The sequence below is a fragment of the Pinus tabuliformis genome, chromosome 6 (genome assembly GCF_031772625.1).
Source record: "Pinus tabuliformis cultivar Carrire ecotype Pingquan chromosome 6, CPIR1, whole genome shotgun sequence".
Taxonomy (NCBI): Eukaryota; Viridiplantae; Streptophyta; class Pinopsida; order Pinales; family Pinaceae; genus Pinus; species Pinus tabuliformis.
The window spans coordinates 667,119,845-667,135,673 of NC_142292.1; the positions used below are offsets into that span (position 1 = coordinate 667,119,845).

A 15,829-nucleotide genomic window follows, 5' to 3' on the forward strand; every position below is an offset into this window, starting at 1 on the left:
ATTGAAATATGGTTCCAGGTAGTCATTAAGTTGCAGCGACACTCTCTTCTTCAACTATGATTGATATTGTCAAAGTCAAAGAATTTGGTCTCTGAAGTACAGGTACATGTCAAAGTATATATTTCAAGCCTACACATCAGTTTATCTGTAATCTTGATGGTCATATGGCTCCATTAGAAGTATTCTTATACTTGAAATAGATTTTGTTTTTCAAGTAGAGTAGGGTAAACATGAATAAAAAAATGAAAAATAAAAGAAAAAAATAAAAATCTCAAGTGAAAACCTCCTCTGAGGCACCTGATATTGGCTCATTGATTGAAAACCCCCATGAGGCAGTCAATGGGTCGGGACAAAAGAAAAAGAGAAAAAAGAAAAGATCCTAGGTGAGAACCTCCTTTGAGGCACCTAGGCAAACCTACTAGTTGAAAACCTCATTGAGGTGGCTAGTAGGCCTAGAAGAAAAAAATAAAAAATAAAAAATATTTTCTCCATGTATCTCTCTGATGAATGTAGGTGCTCTCCAACATCTGCAAGCAACAAAAACAAGTTGGCACCAAAAAAAAGAAAAAAATGGTCAAAATTCTAGTCAAAGGAAGTCAAACTTGGACTTTCTCCTCCTTTGCTCAGATGCTCCAGAAGGGCCAAGGCCATGCCAATCCATCACCCTCATCTATTTCCACCATCCACCCATCATTCCCAAGCTTTTCCCATTCATTTTCCTTGCTGTCCTAAAATACTACAGGAATGCTTTGTTTTACTACAAGAAACAAAAATACATAGAGAAGAAAATTATTTTTGTCATATCTTGAAAACCATGCATCCATTTGCCAAGTTGTTTCAGGTGGATATGCATATGGATGATGGTAACATGATCAAGTGATTTCAGTAAATTCCAGTGCACAGTTTTCGAGAAATCGACCTCCATCACCTACAACCATTTTTTTAATTTTCTTGAAATTTGTGCATCCATTTAATTCACAAGGAGTGAAATTTCTTGTTATTATTATTTAAATATAACATAATGCTCTACAAATCTTAGTAGAGGATAATCATTGGCCTCTTGGGTACATTTTAATATTATTATTTCAAATTGAACCAATGGCTTATCAGGGTGAATGGGAGATTTGGTAACATTAGCCCTTTTGGGCCTTCCCAAGAGTTGGAATAGCTATGAAGATTCAGTGAATGGGAGGGAGAAACCACTGATTTGGGAGCGCTTATGGTTTGATTTGGTACAGGAGGAAAGAAGATGAAATACTAGAGATGGGACTTCATCCAAGGGCGAAAATGAAGAAAAGTTTGCACTGACTAGAAAGGCAAAGAAGGGAAAAGGGAAAAAATCTCAATCCAAACCAAAATCCATTCAAGGGGGCAAGAAGAAAGATCTGTCAAAAATTAAATGCTTCCAATGTCATGAATTCGGGCACTATGCCACGAAGTGTCCACACAAGAAGCCAAAAAATAAAACCTTGGGAGGAGCAATAGGTGAATCTTTGGCTTCACAGATAGAACTTGAATTTACCCTCATTGCATGCATGGCCAGCACAATGATGGGGAGCATGTGGTACTTGGACTCAGGTGCATTTTTCGACATGACGGGGAATAGAGACTTTTTCAGTGATCTAGAAGAAAAAGACTGGCAGTGCATTCCAATAGAGGAACAAGATGTTGATATTTTGACAAAGGCCTTGTCAAGAGAGAAGTTCGAGTTCCACAGGTGCATGATAGGGGTGGTTGATAATCCCTTTCTTGTTGAGAAGGAGTGTTGAAAATTGCAACAAGAAATTCTCAATTTGATTTTAACTTGATTAAATTGGAAAAAATCGAATTTCCACATTAGCAGACAACTTGGATGATGTCAACTTGTGTGACATGGCTTGTGTCACTCAGTTTACTCAGTAAATTCGATTTGGAGGAGTTAGAGTTCAGTTATGCATGTGTGATTGCTAATTTGTAGCAATCAAGGTCAATTATCTCAAGTTGTTTTCAGTTAAACTAGTTCCAACTTTTAGAGGAACTAGTGGAAGGTTAGTTAAGCAGTGGTACTTCAATCAAACTCAATGATCAATCAATCAGCGCAAAATAGCTAGTCTATGCAGAGAATTTGAGTTACCCAGTTGAGGTGGAGATTCCAAGGCATTGTAACATTAGTTGTAGACTAGTCTTGAGTGTATATGTGTTGCATGTAGTCAAATGATCATCCTAAAGGAATTACGCAATTCAATTGAGGGAATTTCCTAAATAATATGTACTAATTCCTCAAGGAACAACACAAGGAAATAAGATCTCAAGCCGAGGCATATTCAATTGAGGGAATTTCCTAAATAATATGTACTAATTCCTCAAGGAACAACACAAGAGGAAATAAGAGGCCTTTAGTGAGCAAAGAGATAGGTTGTGCATTTGCAAGGTGAGCTCAGTTGAGCAAAGCAATTGTAATACATCTCTATTCATTTGATTAATGCAAGAGGCATTATGGTTTTTAGGAGATTGATTTGAATTTCCCTAGATAAAAATACTTGTTGCATGTATGCTACTTCTTCTTGCATGTCTGAGATTTTTGTACTAAATTGTCAATTAATGTCCCCAAAGCAGTAGTGTAGGTTTGTGTCTTGTGATTTTGATTAAAACTACATTAGCAATTGCAAATCTACAACCTAATTTCTACATTTACGCAGTTCTTCATCAAGGCCCAGCCTTAAAGTTTCATATTGAAAAGTTGGAGATAATAACAATTTATCTACTAGTTCTCGCTACTTTCCTAGTATAATTGTTTACACTTGTGGTTGAGAAGGGGATTGTTAATGTGTAACCCTTTATACAATCGTGAATTCCTAACATTTTCCTTGTGTATTTCACATCATATGATATAGTTCTTATTTTAAGTGTTTATTATATGATATAGTTTTATTCTAAATATGATTAGAACCAATTTTACTTTCTCTTAACATTATCTCTTGATGAAGTGGATCTGAGAAAAAATCTAGTTTATATAGTTGTTACATCCATGTAATATAAATTGGTATCATTAGAATGATTATTATAATGAGAATAGCTTGAATCCTTTTCCACCAACTTCTTGTGTCTTGTCTTGTATTATATTTCTTAACAAGCGCATGTATCAAGAATTTGTTCATATGGAAAAATGATTGGATACCACTTGCAAAAATGTTAGTACCATGAAAACTATGTAGAATTTTGGCTACAATTTTTATATCAAACAACTAAAGGTCCAAGGGATTTGTCATCATAAGGGATTCAAGCATGAAAGAGCCCTATTTGAACTTTAGTGACCAACAACATTCATATAAATTCCACACGCATGTGAAGTGATCAATGTAGTGATTAAGACTTATCTTAATGACAAGTACAACAAACTCTTAATTAATCTCCCATCGTAAATCAAGGGTTAAATTAACCCTCAATTGATGTTAAAATAATTCCTCCATTAAGGGCTTAAAAGTTATGAACCATCCCCCCGTTTTTGCAAGATTTTTTGTCACTGCAACTTTTAGGTATAAAATCCCTTCATCTCTTCCATGTTAGACTTACGCTAGTTGATTTATCATTCAATCCTCTCAACAATGGTATATGGTCCTCTATATAATGGCATATAATTTTCATACTTCCACTTTTATATTATATTTTTATTTTATTTTATTTAACGTGACACAATTTTTTATTTCTCACTATGGAGGCATTAAGAGAAAAATCAATAGCATAGAAAATATATAACAAAAAATATTAAAAAATTATTTGAGATATTAGAGTATGTTTCTTCACAAGGTTATTCTTGTTTGTTCTGTTTAAGTACTAAGGAAAAAACAATTTCTAGTGAAAAACAAAAGAATTAGTGTTTAAAATAAAATAAAAGAGCATATATATATTTTTTTAAATCAAAACATGTGAAGAAAAAGTACAATTTGTATAGATTATGGTCAATCTTTTTTTACATTGAACATTAAATAGTAGATGTAAATAAAAATCACTTGGCATGGACAAACATTTAATTAAAAGAAAATTTGACACATTAATTGAAATTAAGTTGTTTAATTCATTAGAAATATAACATAATGCTCTACAAATTGTCATTAGTGCACAACAAAATTCACAAGGAGTATATAATTTTTTTGGACTTCCATTTAAAAAAATGTAAAATATCAAATATCCATCACTACATTTCAACAAGAAGTGTTCAGACTTTTCATGGATTAACCTAATTATCATACTACTAATGAACTTGGTGACCAACTTTGCTTCTTCATCTGTCACATTAAGCAAAATGGTGTAATGGTTAAAATATTGAATGTACTTGGCCATTTTGCATCTTTTCCACTCACCTTGGCCATTTAAAGCTACTTAATTCCTTTACATTTAAATTAAACCTCCACAGTGAAGGATCCCCTTCCTTACTTAAATAGTTCCTCAAGAGATCCATATCGCCAAAGCTTAATCCTTTAAATATAATGCATACCCATCAAGTCATCAATCCCCTTCAAAAATAAGCATCGGTCTTGATCTAAATATTACCTTGATCCATCATTCGAAACAACATGTACAAATATGTAGTTGGGCCTCTTCCCAATAACCCATTAGGAGTATTCAAAACGTGTGATCAACAAGCCATTAAACACATTAAAAAAACAATATCCAAACACCCTTGATAAGTTATCTTAGCAATTTGAAAAAAAAATCTTTGAATACCCCAATAGGCCATTAAACCAAATTACAATATTTGAACATCCTCAATAGGCCATTGGACAAATGAAAAATAACAAGAATTAAACACCCTAATAAGCCATTGGTTCAATTTGAAATAATAGTATTAAAATGTACCCAAGAAGTCATTAATCCAAGTAAAAAAAAAAAGCAAAATTCAAATTCCCTAGGTAAACTATCAAGCCAATTTGAAGAAACAACATTTCAACCATAAGCTATAAAGCCAATTAAGAAAACATGGAAATGCCCCCAACAAGCCATCAAGACTTATTTTGAGATAAGCCTAATGCAAAGAAATAGGCCAATGAACCCTTTGAAAAACATCAATCTAAAAGACCAAGAACCATGTTTGAGATAATATTTAAAATTCTAGTAAAAAGGTCTAAAGCCTTTGAGCCTTTTTTTGAATGATGCCATTAGAAACTTTCAAAAGATCAACCTGGTAGTTCATTAGGCTTGTTCAAAAGATGCCATCAATAACTTAATAGGCCATCATGTCTCTTCCAAAAATGTGCCCCATTCAAAAGAGAGCCATCAGACCTCTTCTCAAGAAGAGACCAATGGGACCACTCTGAAGCTGACATTTTGAAGTAAAATAAAAGCTTTTTCATCCCCTTTGAAGAAAAGCTTTGAATCACAAGGGGTCAACTAATCAGTTTTGAGGAACCCTTGAAAATGCAATCAAGCAAAGGGCAGGATAGTTATCAAATTTAACACTTCAAACTTATATAAGGATCTGGCCCACGTTGTCTAGCTTTGAATGCATACACATAAAGCTAGGGTATCTTTACACATGTTGAACATATTACACAGATCACTCACTCAGAGATTAAAGATCGATACATTGATGTTGACTTAGTTAAATCTCTCAAAGATGAAAGTGGTACATAGCCCCGGCAAACAAGTACGCTTGCAGCGATATTATTAATGCAAGCAAGAATAAAGCACATAACATTTCTCACAATCAATTATTGATAAATGATTATCCATGCTTTTTAATTAGAGTTCATGGAACAATAAGGTGTTATGACACACATCAATATCAAGAAGGTGTTTGCATTGTTGGATCACCCTGCGTAAGACATAGATTGTGATCATTAAATTGATAAATGGCTCTCTATGCTTTTTAATTAGAGTTCATGGAACAATAAGGTGTTATATACTAAGTGTCAATAATATCAAGGTGTTTGAACTATTATGACACATACCAAGTGTTAATAATATCAAGGTGTTTGAACTGTTATGACACATACCAAGTGCCAATAATATCAAGGTGTTTGAACTGTTATGACACATACCAAGTGCCAATAATATCAAGGTGTTTGAACTGTTGGATCATGATGCAGGAGCATACAGCTCAACGATTTCATTACATTTTAGTTAACTTAGGGGGTCTTGTGTTTTAAGGAAGTTGGATTCCTATGTATGTAATTATTAATGTTTCGAGTGATTAGAATAGGAATTAATTACATATTGTGAGGATATTTATAAATGCTCTCGAATGTAGGAGAACATAAATGATGATGAGTGATGAGAAGAGAGTTGGAAATCAATTATAAGTCTTAGACTAGAAAGTGGTGTCATGATTCGTGGAACTAGAGAGGATTCTTAGGGATCACTGGAGTTAAAAGTGGACTTAGAGGATATTTAGGATTTAGTTCAACAGATTAAGGATCTGAACCAGAATTGGTTAAACAGAACCTTTTGTATAAATGTAAGCCAAAAAGACATAGAGTCAGTTAGTTAGAGTGAGATTAGATAGGTTTGACTGTAAGCCTACAGGCAGGAAAGAAAGGCCACTGATATAGAAGATCAGGCCGAGGAAGAAATTCCTGTGTAAATGTTTGTTTATTAATACAGATAACTCGATTCTGAGTTTGTGTGATGTGTATTTGAATTATAAGTTGTGTGTGAACTTGAGTAATTCTGCGTAACATAGGTTGCAGGTGTACAGAACCAGAGAAGAGGTGCAGAGAGGAGTGTTACGGCTTTACACACAGACAGTACAGGAGGAAGCCTTTAATGTTACAACGAAGGTGAAGGAAGCATAAAGGCGCGAGTGGAGATCGAGTTCAGAACCAATGAAGATAGTCAGTCAGGAGCAGATACACAAATAGAAAGTTGAACGCACTGTTACACAGTAAGAAACAGAAGAACGTAGCAACGAAGCGCAGTCGTTGGATCAATCAGATCAACGAATGAGAGCGAGGGAGATAGACGACTAAGATTAAGTCGCGCAGATAAGTCAAGAAGATGGACGACAGAGATTAAACCCACGTGCTAGAAAAGGATGAAGTGGTCTCGCAAAGGGTAAGTAGTTTCTCGCGCAGCCTAAAGGTAGTAAATGGTATTTCATAATTCTACGCAATTAGCCTTAGCGGCTGACATGTAGCACATGGAGGAAAGAGAAAACCACTTTTCTCACATGCCTTCATTCTGATATCGGTCGTGCTTAATTCTGCGCGAGATTGCACAATAACTGTTGGATCAAGCGGATTGATCAATGGTGAAGATCAACCAAGCTTGTTGGCGACCATGTGATGCGATAGTCATTGGATCAAACGGAGTAAATCAACGGTAGAGATCGTCCGGGGTTCGTTGATGATCGGGTGACACAATAACCGTCGAATCGAGGAATAAAATCGACGGCAGAGATCTAATGCGCCAAGGAGAGCATCAATGTATGTGCAAAGATTTGAAGAAAGGCGGAAAGGTAAAGGGTTAAGTGTAGTTATGTAATCTTTCTATTATATGGGAATTATAATAGAAATAAGCGGAGTTAAGGTTTTATGGATTAAATTTGGGTTTTAACCAAACTCTGAAGACCATGGTATGGTTGACATGCGCGGGTAATAAAATTAACCGAAAGATTGAGTTATAAGGGTTAAGAGAGAACCGAATATATTTCCGCTTAAAGACTTAGACTTTGATAAAGTGGGTTTTCATCACATGTATTTCCGATAGAGTTTAATTAAGGAGCCTTAACCTTGATTAAGTAAAGGTTTTACAAAGTATGGAATTTTGAGAATTCCTAAGACACACATAGTGTGACATGCAATATTAATCAAGGTTTTACAAAGTATGGAATTTTGAGAATTCCTAAGACACACATAGTGTGACATGCAATTGTATTTGCACACTGTGCGCTTAGGCTGCATCATTGAGGTATATGCAGCTTACGCTGGGATCAGATCACCATGTGTAGGACTAGATTGTGACCATCAAAATAATAAAGTACAAAATCACACTAAAAACACACTTTAATCCAATATTACATTAGGACGTAGTCTTTAACGCGACTAAAGATTGTGAAAATCCAGTGATTTATCGGAATCCATGTTTGATAGCTAATTTCTGCACAATGAAAGCGTCCCACCAGGGTGCTGAATCCGATATGCACATTTTAACTGCAAAAAATCATGATTTCATCTCAATTATTCCGTCATCTCAAAAAGTCGCGTTATAGACAACTCCTTACATTAGACCAAATTGACACACTCAAATGTAATTGGACGTTGTTGGAATCCAAATTTTGAGAGGCTCTATGGAAACCACATGATTTCTTGACTTGCATGAATTATGGCCGGATACTCGAGTTCTCCCAAGAAAGAGCAAGTTCTCCACATGATTTCTTGACTTGCATGAATTATGGCGGGATGCTCACGGTTCTTGTTACAAGCTCAAGTAATAGGTTCTTACTGCCTGGAAAAGACCACTACACAACAAACCGTTGAATCTTTCATGAGTGGACCCATGATGCAGAAAGGAATAACATGTTCAGATTATTTAAAGGTGATTAGTTCAAATTTTTCCATTAAAATTAGGATAAGGCAGTCAATTAGCTTACTGGAACTGATGAACTACAAAACAGAGTAGAGAATTTTTGCTAATAAACCATCTCTTCTGATTCCTTGAAAATAAGAAACCCTAAATTTTCTCTACACGAAATTCATCGCGAGCATGGTAGAATACGGTACCAGCACACTGAGAATGCGTACGTTACAGACCACGCCATTGAATCTATCACAAAAGTAGCATTAATTTTTTTCCAACAGACGTTGATGTCAGAAGGTGGGAAGGCACAATCCTTGGTAATTAACTTCACCTAGAGCGCATGGCTACCCGGGGGTGATCTCTTGAATCTCTTTATTCATACATTGCTCGCGAGCTTCTTGAACAACGTGACTGAGATTTTCAGAAGGTTGGATTCTCAGTTTGGTAGGTAACTTTGTTTACAGCTAGAAGCATTTCACATTACTGGGTTTATCAAATGAAAACCACATGTAACAGTTATTCACAAAAATCTACAAAGAGATATGCATCAACCGTTCATCTTTTCCTACAACCAACGAATTAGTGGATTTTCCCAAATTTAACACCTACAAAAAATATCTGGCATGGCAATTGCGCCACACAAAAAATGACATTTCATATTTCCTACCTAATGTTGGGAACTATCTGATATTTGAACGTACACCATCTGTGTGTATCCATTGAACACAATGTTGTTCAGACTGCTCAACCCAAATTGTCTAAATAAATCTTTCTGATAATCTGGAATAACTGGTTCAGAGGAACGGGCAGGGTCATATCTTGTTTGATGTGTAAGTGATGGACCAGCTACAGGTGGAACCTCCCAGTACAGATCTAGTACAGATTCCACAAACTTGCTATTCTCAAAATGCTCAGCATGCGAGATCATCTCAAAGCTGTGGTTGAAGTTGTCTCTCATTTGTCCTCTGACACCCCACCAAACGTCCCCGGTCCACAAAGCTCTTTTATGTCCAAGGCCTTCTCCCAAAACTGCTTCCTTTTGGCTCTTACCTTGGCTTCATCACTGTCTTTGTAGCAGATATGTCCACCACCTGGAAAAACAACAAAACAGTAAGCCTGTGAAGCTTTCAATATGGCAAGGTTAATATGTTCATGATATTAAAAGATGATTACTTCATTTTTATTCACTTACTTTATGCTAACACTTTCAATAAACACACAGGTAATTGAGTAACAAAATGATCTGCATCCCCTAAAGGCTAGAATCATTTTTGAAAATTTAGCCCTTTCAGCAGATACAGTGAATTCTGTCTGGTTTCTATATGATGAAATTTTGCTAATGCCATCTATTTTGAGTTCCTCAGTGAATATCAACTCCTAAAATTTCTCTACAATAAAATCATCCCAAGCAGGGCAGTCTAATGTAATAGCAAATCACAATACATGTATTCCAAGCTACATAGAGAATTAAATGGATCAGAAGAGTAACATCAAAGTTTTCCTAATGAATATTAATGTCTTTCGGAATTGAGGCTTCTGTGAATTGAATTATGATGAGCTTCTTCTTCCTGATCCATCACAGAAGTAGTTTTAGTGCCAAAAACTATTACTACTTATGTGATGGATGTGGAAGAAGAAGCTCATCAATATTAATGTCAATAAATGGAAAGTGACATTACCATTTCAAGGGCAAAAAAGCATTTTTACCTTTTATATGGAACTGATCACATATTTGACGAAGCGAGTAATGGTCTCCCGTGCCAGTGTCATAATTATCCTCAAACAGCAGATGCCTAAATCCTGCCTTCAGAGCTTGCTTCAATCTGAAGTCAATGAAATGGCACTTAATCAGAATAAAAGAGGAGGGGCCATTTGCCTGTCACAGGCCAAACTGAACATTTGAAAGAGTGCAGCATGGCTGTTAGCCATTTTGTTGGCACTAACTATACCTAATTAGTGGTTCTCACTGTGAAGAAACCAGTGGTGCAAAAAAACCAAAAAAATTGTACTCAAACAAGTGCATCTATTGTATCGGCACACAGTTAACCAAGGCCTCACCTTTTGAGTTCATTTTGATGATCATCAAAGAAAACAAGCACCTTTCTCTGGTCTAAAATATCATACTCTTTCATTACAGACTTCCATTGAATGCTTCCAAAATCAATAAACTGTTTTCCTGAATAATATCTGCAATTGGGATCTACATAGGCTGGTCCTTTCTTCAAATACTTTTCAGGATGACGAGGGGTAATTGATATTATAGGCTTGTCAGGCATGGCCTGCCTTAAAACCCACGTGGAATGACCTTTGAAAGCACCACTCTCTATCATCAAATCTGGTTTTAACCACCTTGCAATGAACCAGAGGCCAAAGCTGTGATCAAAACCCATACCAAACATATTATTTTTTATAGGTCTTGTTTGATAAATAGGCACAAATTCTTTCAGGGCATGAAGAAGGTCGTCTCTTGTCCAATTCACAGTAGATCCGTGTCTTGACCTGCCTTTAGACAAAGATAGAAACGGGCATAAGATTCATATCCAATAAATGAAGAAAAATACCCCAAATTTGAATTACAGAAACTATAAGAGCACTCAAAGAAAGCCATATAAACCAAGACGAGGAGCGTTTAAGTTCTTATAGAACACAATAGTCACACAAATGCACCAAATGTCAAACGATCCGGCAACAACAAATGAGAATCTCACTACATATATAACAGAGCACTGGATCACAGATCAAAGATCTTAAAAACTGTAAATATTCCCATAATTTAGTGCAGTCAGTCAGAGGTTCAGATGAGCCTGTTGACTGTGTGGTATAGTGGTTGAGATAGGTGTCGCCACCAAAATGACTGAGGTTCAACACTTTGTGAGAATAGAGCCCGGATCATGTGTAAGAATTGGGCAACTTTGACTGGCCCCGTATTAAATTGGGCTTTACAGCAACAATGCGGAGTTGGAGTTCATGGTTCTACCCAGGATGTGGAATTGGGGTTCATAGGTCCTCGCGGATTTAAGAGAAGTTCAGATTCGTGCTTTAAAAACTAAAAGTTAAAGAGATAATAGAAAAATCTGAATTTCCATAATAAGCAATAGCGGTCAAGGAAAGAAATATACATCACGGTACTCCCAGAGAGCCAGATTTAAAAGGTTCAGATGGTCGCTTTAAAAACTAAAAATTGAGGAAAAAATAGGAAAATCCCAATTTTCACAATATGCAATAGCAGTCAGGGTAAGAAACATACACCACGGTACTCCCAGAAAGCCAAAATCTGAAGAAGCTTCATTCCCCGAGCCAAAATCTGAAGAAACTTCATTCCCCGAGCCAAAATCTGAGGAAGCTTCATTGTCTGAGCCAAAATCTGATGAAGCTTCATTGTCTCTGAGTACCACCTTTTGAATGGCGGCATATGTGGGAGCCTTGCGGGAAAGCTGCGTCCCTTGTATGAGAAAAACCCCAAGAATCAAAACCAGAGAGAACAAAAGGCTTATAACACTCAACCTGTTTATTTTTCCAACTCTAGTTATCCCTTTGGTATTCTTCTGAATTCCCAACAAATCCATTTTCATTGCAGCTGTAAGCTTCTCTAGAGATTATATGAAACCGACAGAAAGAGTTTCTAAGCACAGATCTGGATGTTGGTTTGCTCTAAGGGCGCCATAAACCACTTAGAGGCATACTCAGGTTGGTCATCCCCTGCTTCAGCCTTAAAGATATAACTTCCAAAATCGGATTCTGATGGCTATCATGAAATGATAATCTCCATGATTGACTATATTCAAGGCCTTTTGAATAAGCATACCGAATTTTAAACTCTACTCCTTTGTACTAATGCACATGATTAATCAAGATTCAAGGCCTTTTCATCAGTACCAAAATCATATTTTAAGCGACACCCACGATTCCAATCTATATTCTTAGCAGATCCATGGACTTTTCCAGTACCAAAATCAGACTCCAGAACCAGGGGCACTCGCAACGTACATATTTGATCAGAGATTCAAGGCCTTTTTAAGTAATAACAGTAAAACTTGAGGGCTACCCAGAAATGATTTAGGTTCGTGTGATTTTGGGGAATTGAACACTGTGCAAACTTGCCTGATTTAAGATCTCACGGTCATTACAACACTTTCGGATTCCATCAACAGTTCTTTTCTGCAACCTGCCTTTACCACCGTTTTGCCACACACAGGTTGATGAAGCACGTGGCCACAAGAACGCTGTTCAAAGAGCCACCGGTCCCATGTTAGCGGGGTAACCATTGACTACCTGGACGTTAGCTGGCAGATGCTCCGTTCACTTTTTTCCCGATCCCCCTCCCCTTTTTACAACTGTTCAGGAACTTTCTTTGACAATCAACAGCGACAAAGGCATCGTCAGACCCCCAGATAATGCAGTATTTAGCCCCACCAATGTGGCTGAATAGGAAATGAATGATTGAAATTGGCAGAATATTCAAGAAAGGGAGGTAACCAATAAAAGTAATGTTGGGAATGACTGTAACATTTTGATTGACGGGACCAGAATATCATCCATACTACATTTATTTATTACGATTCCTGCCACAGCAGTCTTCTTCCAGACTGGACAGCATATACCCCGATGCTGCAGGCTGTGCACGCCTCTTAGAATTAAATGTTGCCGTAAGTCAAGTTCAACGCAGGATCTCGGGATTCGAGTTAAAGTGATTCGCGATCACCAACTTTGGATAGAAGCAATCTTTAATAGGTACTTTTGTGCAAAACATGGATTTCATTAATGAAACCGTGTATATAGAGCGAGAAGTCTGTAACTTCAGCTATTTAAAAACATGATGAGATGTTTTTGTTACTTCGAGATAGATTTTACAGGGTACCTGGTGGAGGGCAAACAAGGAGCATCGCACAGAGTGTTGTGGGCCTGTGGCCATTTATGGTTCTATATATTGTCAACGCTTATTCTTTGTGATAGTGACCAGTTTTAGCTTTGTTTTTTAATGATTTCAATATCTAATTGACAAATTGAACAGTATTTATAGGGTAGAAGTTGAGGTTTGGTTAGAATAAATAATATTTACATTGTTTTTTCTATTTTTATCAAATTTGGTTCAAAATCCGTTGGATTTATATTAGAAGTTAAAGTTTCATTTATGTGATAGGAAATTTTGTTTATAGAATTTTATTTTTAAAGATTTTGATTACATTTTAAGATAGAGTTTCATTGTGATGGAAATTTTGTCCGGAAAATCTTAAGTTCAAAGTGCTGAGTAAATTTTAAAATAATTAAAATAATTAGATAATTATATTATGATAGTTAGATATTTAATATTAATATTAAATTATATTTTATATCTATATAATTTATGGTGAAGAATGCATTCTTAAAGCACTCCATATAATAGGTTATTATTGAAGCAAAATGAAATGAAATGATATTTTAATGTTTATAAGACTAAAAATAGTTTACGGGACTATTAGTTCCTTGTTTTTCGTTTTTTGCAATTCAATCATTTTCTTGTTTAAATTGATGATGAGGTGGCCCAACTTTCCAACAATGTCCTCACTGAAAAGACAATGCCAAAAAACCAATGCTAGCATATTCCCATACTTTCTTTGTTGTCTTTGAATGCATCACATTCCAAAATGAAATGTTTTTCTGATTCCATTGCCCCAGACATGCAAAATGTACACACATTCTTCCCAAGCTTTTTTAGGCCTTTTCCACCGTCTTGTTTCACACCGAAATTGATGCGAGTTGGTTCTTAATTGAGCAATAAGAACCTTTGCCCTCCACGGAATGCTAGCTCCAATGAACTCTTTTTGTTGTAGATGACACGTAGGGTTGAATTCCTCAATGTAGTACTTCTTCTTTCTACCCAACTTTTTTCCATGCAATAGGCCATGAGTTTCAATCCCCATGTGTGTGTGTGTGTGTGTGTGTATATATATATATATGTTAATTAAAGATGATTGTTTTCTTGGGGGTTAATTTTGTGATTAAATAACATTTAGATAAATAAGTTTAAGGTGTATAGATTTATTTATTTTTAAGTGTGGATTAGGATACCCATGAAGGATGCACTCTTCAAGCACTCCATGCAACAAGCCACTTGTTCACTCTTAAAGCACTTCATTACATTGTTTATATTATATTTGTAAATGTTAATTAAAGATGATTGTTTTTTTTGTTAATTTTTATTCGAATTGGATCATTATATTTTTTATCATCCATCTCAATGCATTTGGAGGGAAAAAGTGGAGGAATCAGCTCACGGGACCGTTTTTACTAGGGGGGACCTAGTTTGGCGAAACGAGGTCTGAAACCTTCCGAGAGCGTTTTGAGGCATCAAATGACAGTTTTTTGGGGTAAAACTTTGTTGCTTGAGCGCAGCACCTTTCCATGTTATTCTACATATAGAGAGTTTTCCAATGGTGCAAGAATCGTGTCAATCAGAGTCTATATACAAAAGTTATGCCACTCAGAAGTTGACCTTCTTGTTTTCACACCTATAGTTCGAGAGGATGTCGCACCAGCCCCCGTTATTTATGGAAAAGGGGATAGCCACATGGTTGTGATGTAAAAGACTCTAGAAGAGTCTATTTTGTAACTCTAGTTAAGAATTGATGTAGTCAAATTAACCACTTGTAGGCTAGCGGGCTGCGTTATAACCAGGCCACTAGGAGGTAGAGGGATTACATTCTTTCGAGAGCGTTTTGTTCCATAGTTGAGCAAAGATAGCCAGAAGAGATAGGAGGTAGAGAACACAGAGAGGATATGTGCACCGTAGCAGCCCACGTGCCATAGACATTTACTTCTTTGTATCTGCAGCCATATTTCCAGATAGAGAAAGAGAGCGAATCGACCTCACCTTCTAGCATGGTTTTCTCCCGAAAGGGTTTCCCAGAGAGCATAACTTGTGTATTATGTGTGTGTGAGCTTATTTTGTCGTTCTCTACTTTTCTACTTGATTTACTTTTACATGCATGCACTAATTACAGTTAATTTTACAGATCTAGAAATTAAATAAAATTGTAATAGTTTAGAATCTCATATTTTTAATATAATATTATTAGATTGTTATGACAAATTGTTCAGTGGAATATGCACGGTATTTTACGGATCAATTTTGTGATTAAATAACATTTAGATAAATAAGTTTAAGGTGTATAGATTTTTTTTTTAAAATGTGGATTAGGATACCCAAGATGTGATCAACCATGGAGCTTGAACCAAGAAGGTCTAGAGAATTGAACCTGTGATCTCTCAATAGTAAAGGTGCGTTAACGATGGAGACTCGACCATATTAATGTGTTTGTATTACGATATCATGATTAATTCCAAAGGTTATATCATT

General features: G+C 36.0%; 1 pseudogene across 1 annotated transcript; it reads right to left on the reverse strand.

Moving 5' to 3' along the window:
* Positions 1 to 8,848: 8,848 nt before the first annotated feature.
* LOC149260380 (uncharacterized) lies at positions 8,849 to 12,924 on the reverse strand (annotated as a pseudogene). The gene is made up of 4 exons (XR_016258249.1): positions 11,741 to 12,924; positions 10,552 to 10,996; positions 10,201 to 10,316; positions 8,849 to 9,584 (listed from the first exon to the last, which is right to left on the reverse strand). The product of XR_016258249.1 is annotated as an uncharacterized LOC149260380 (transcript).
* Between the last annotated feature and the right edge of the window lie 2,905 nt (positions 12,925 to 15,829).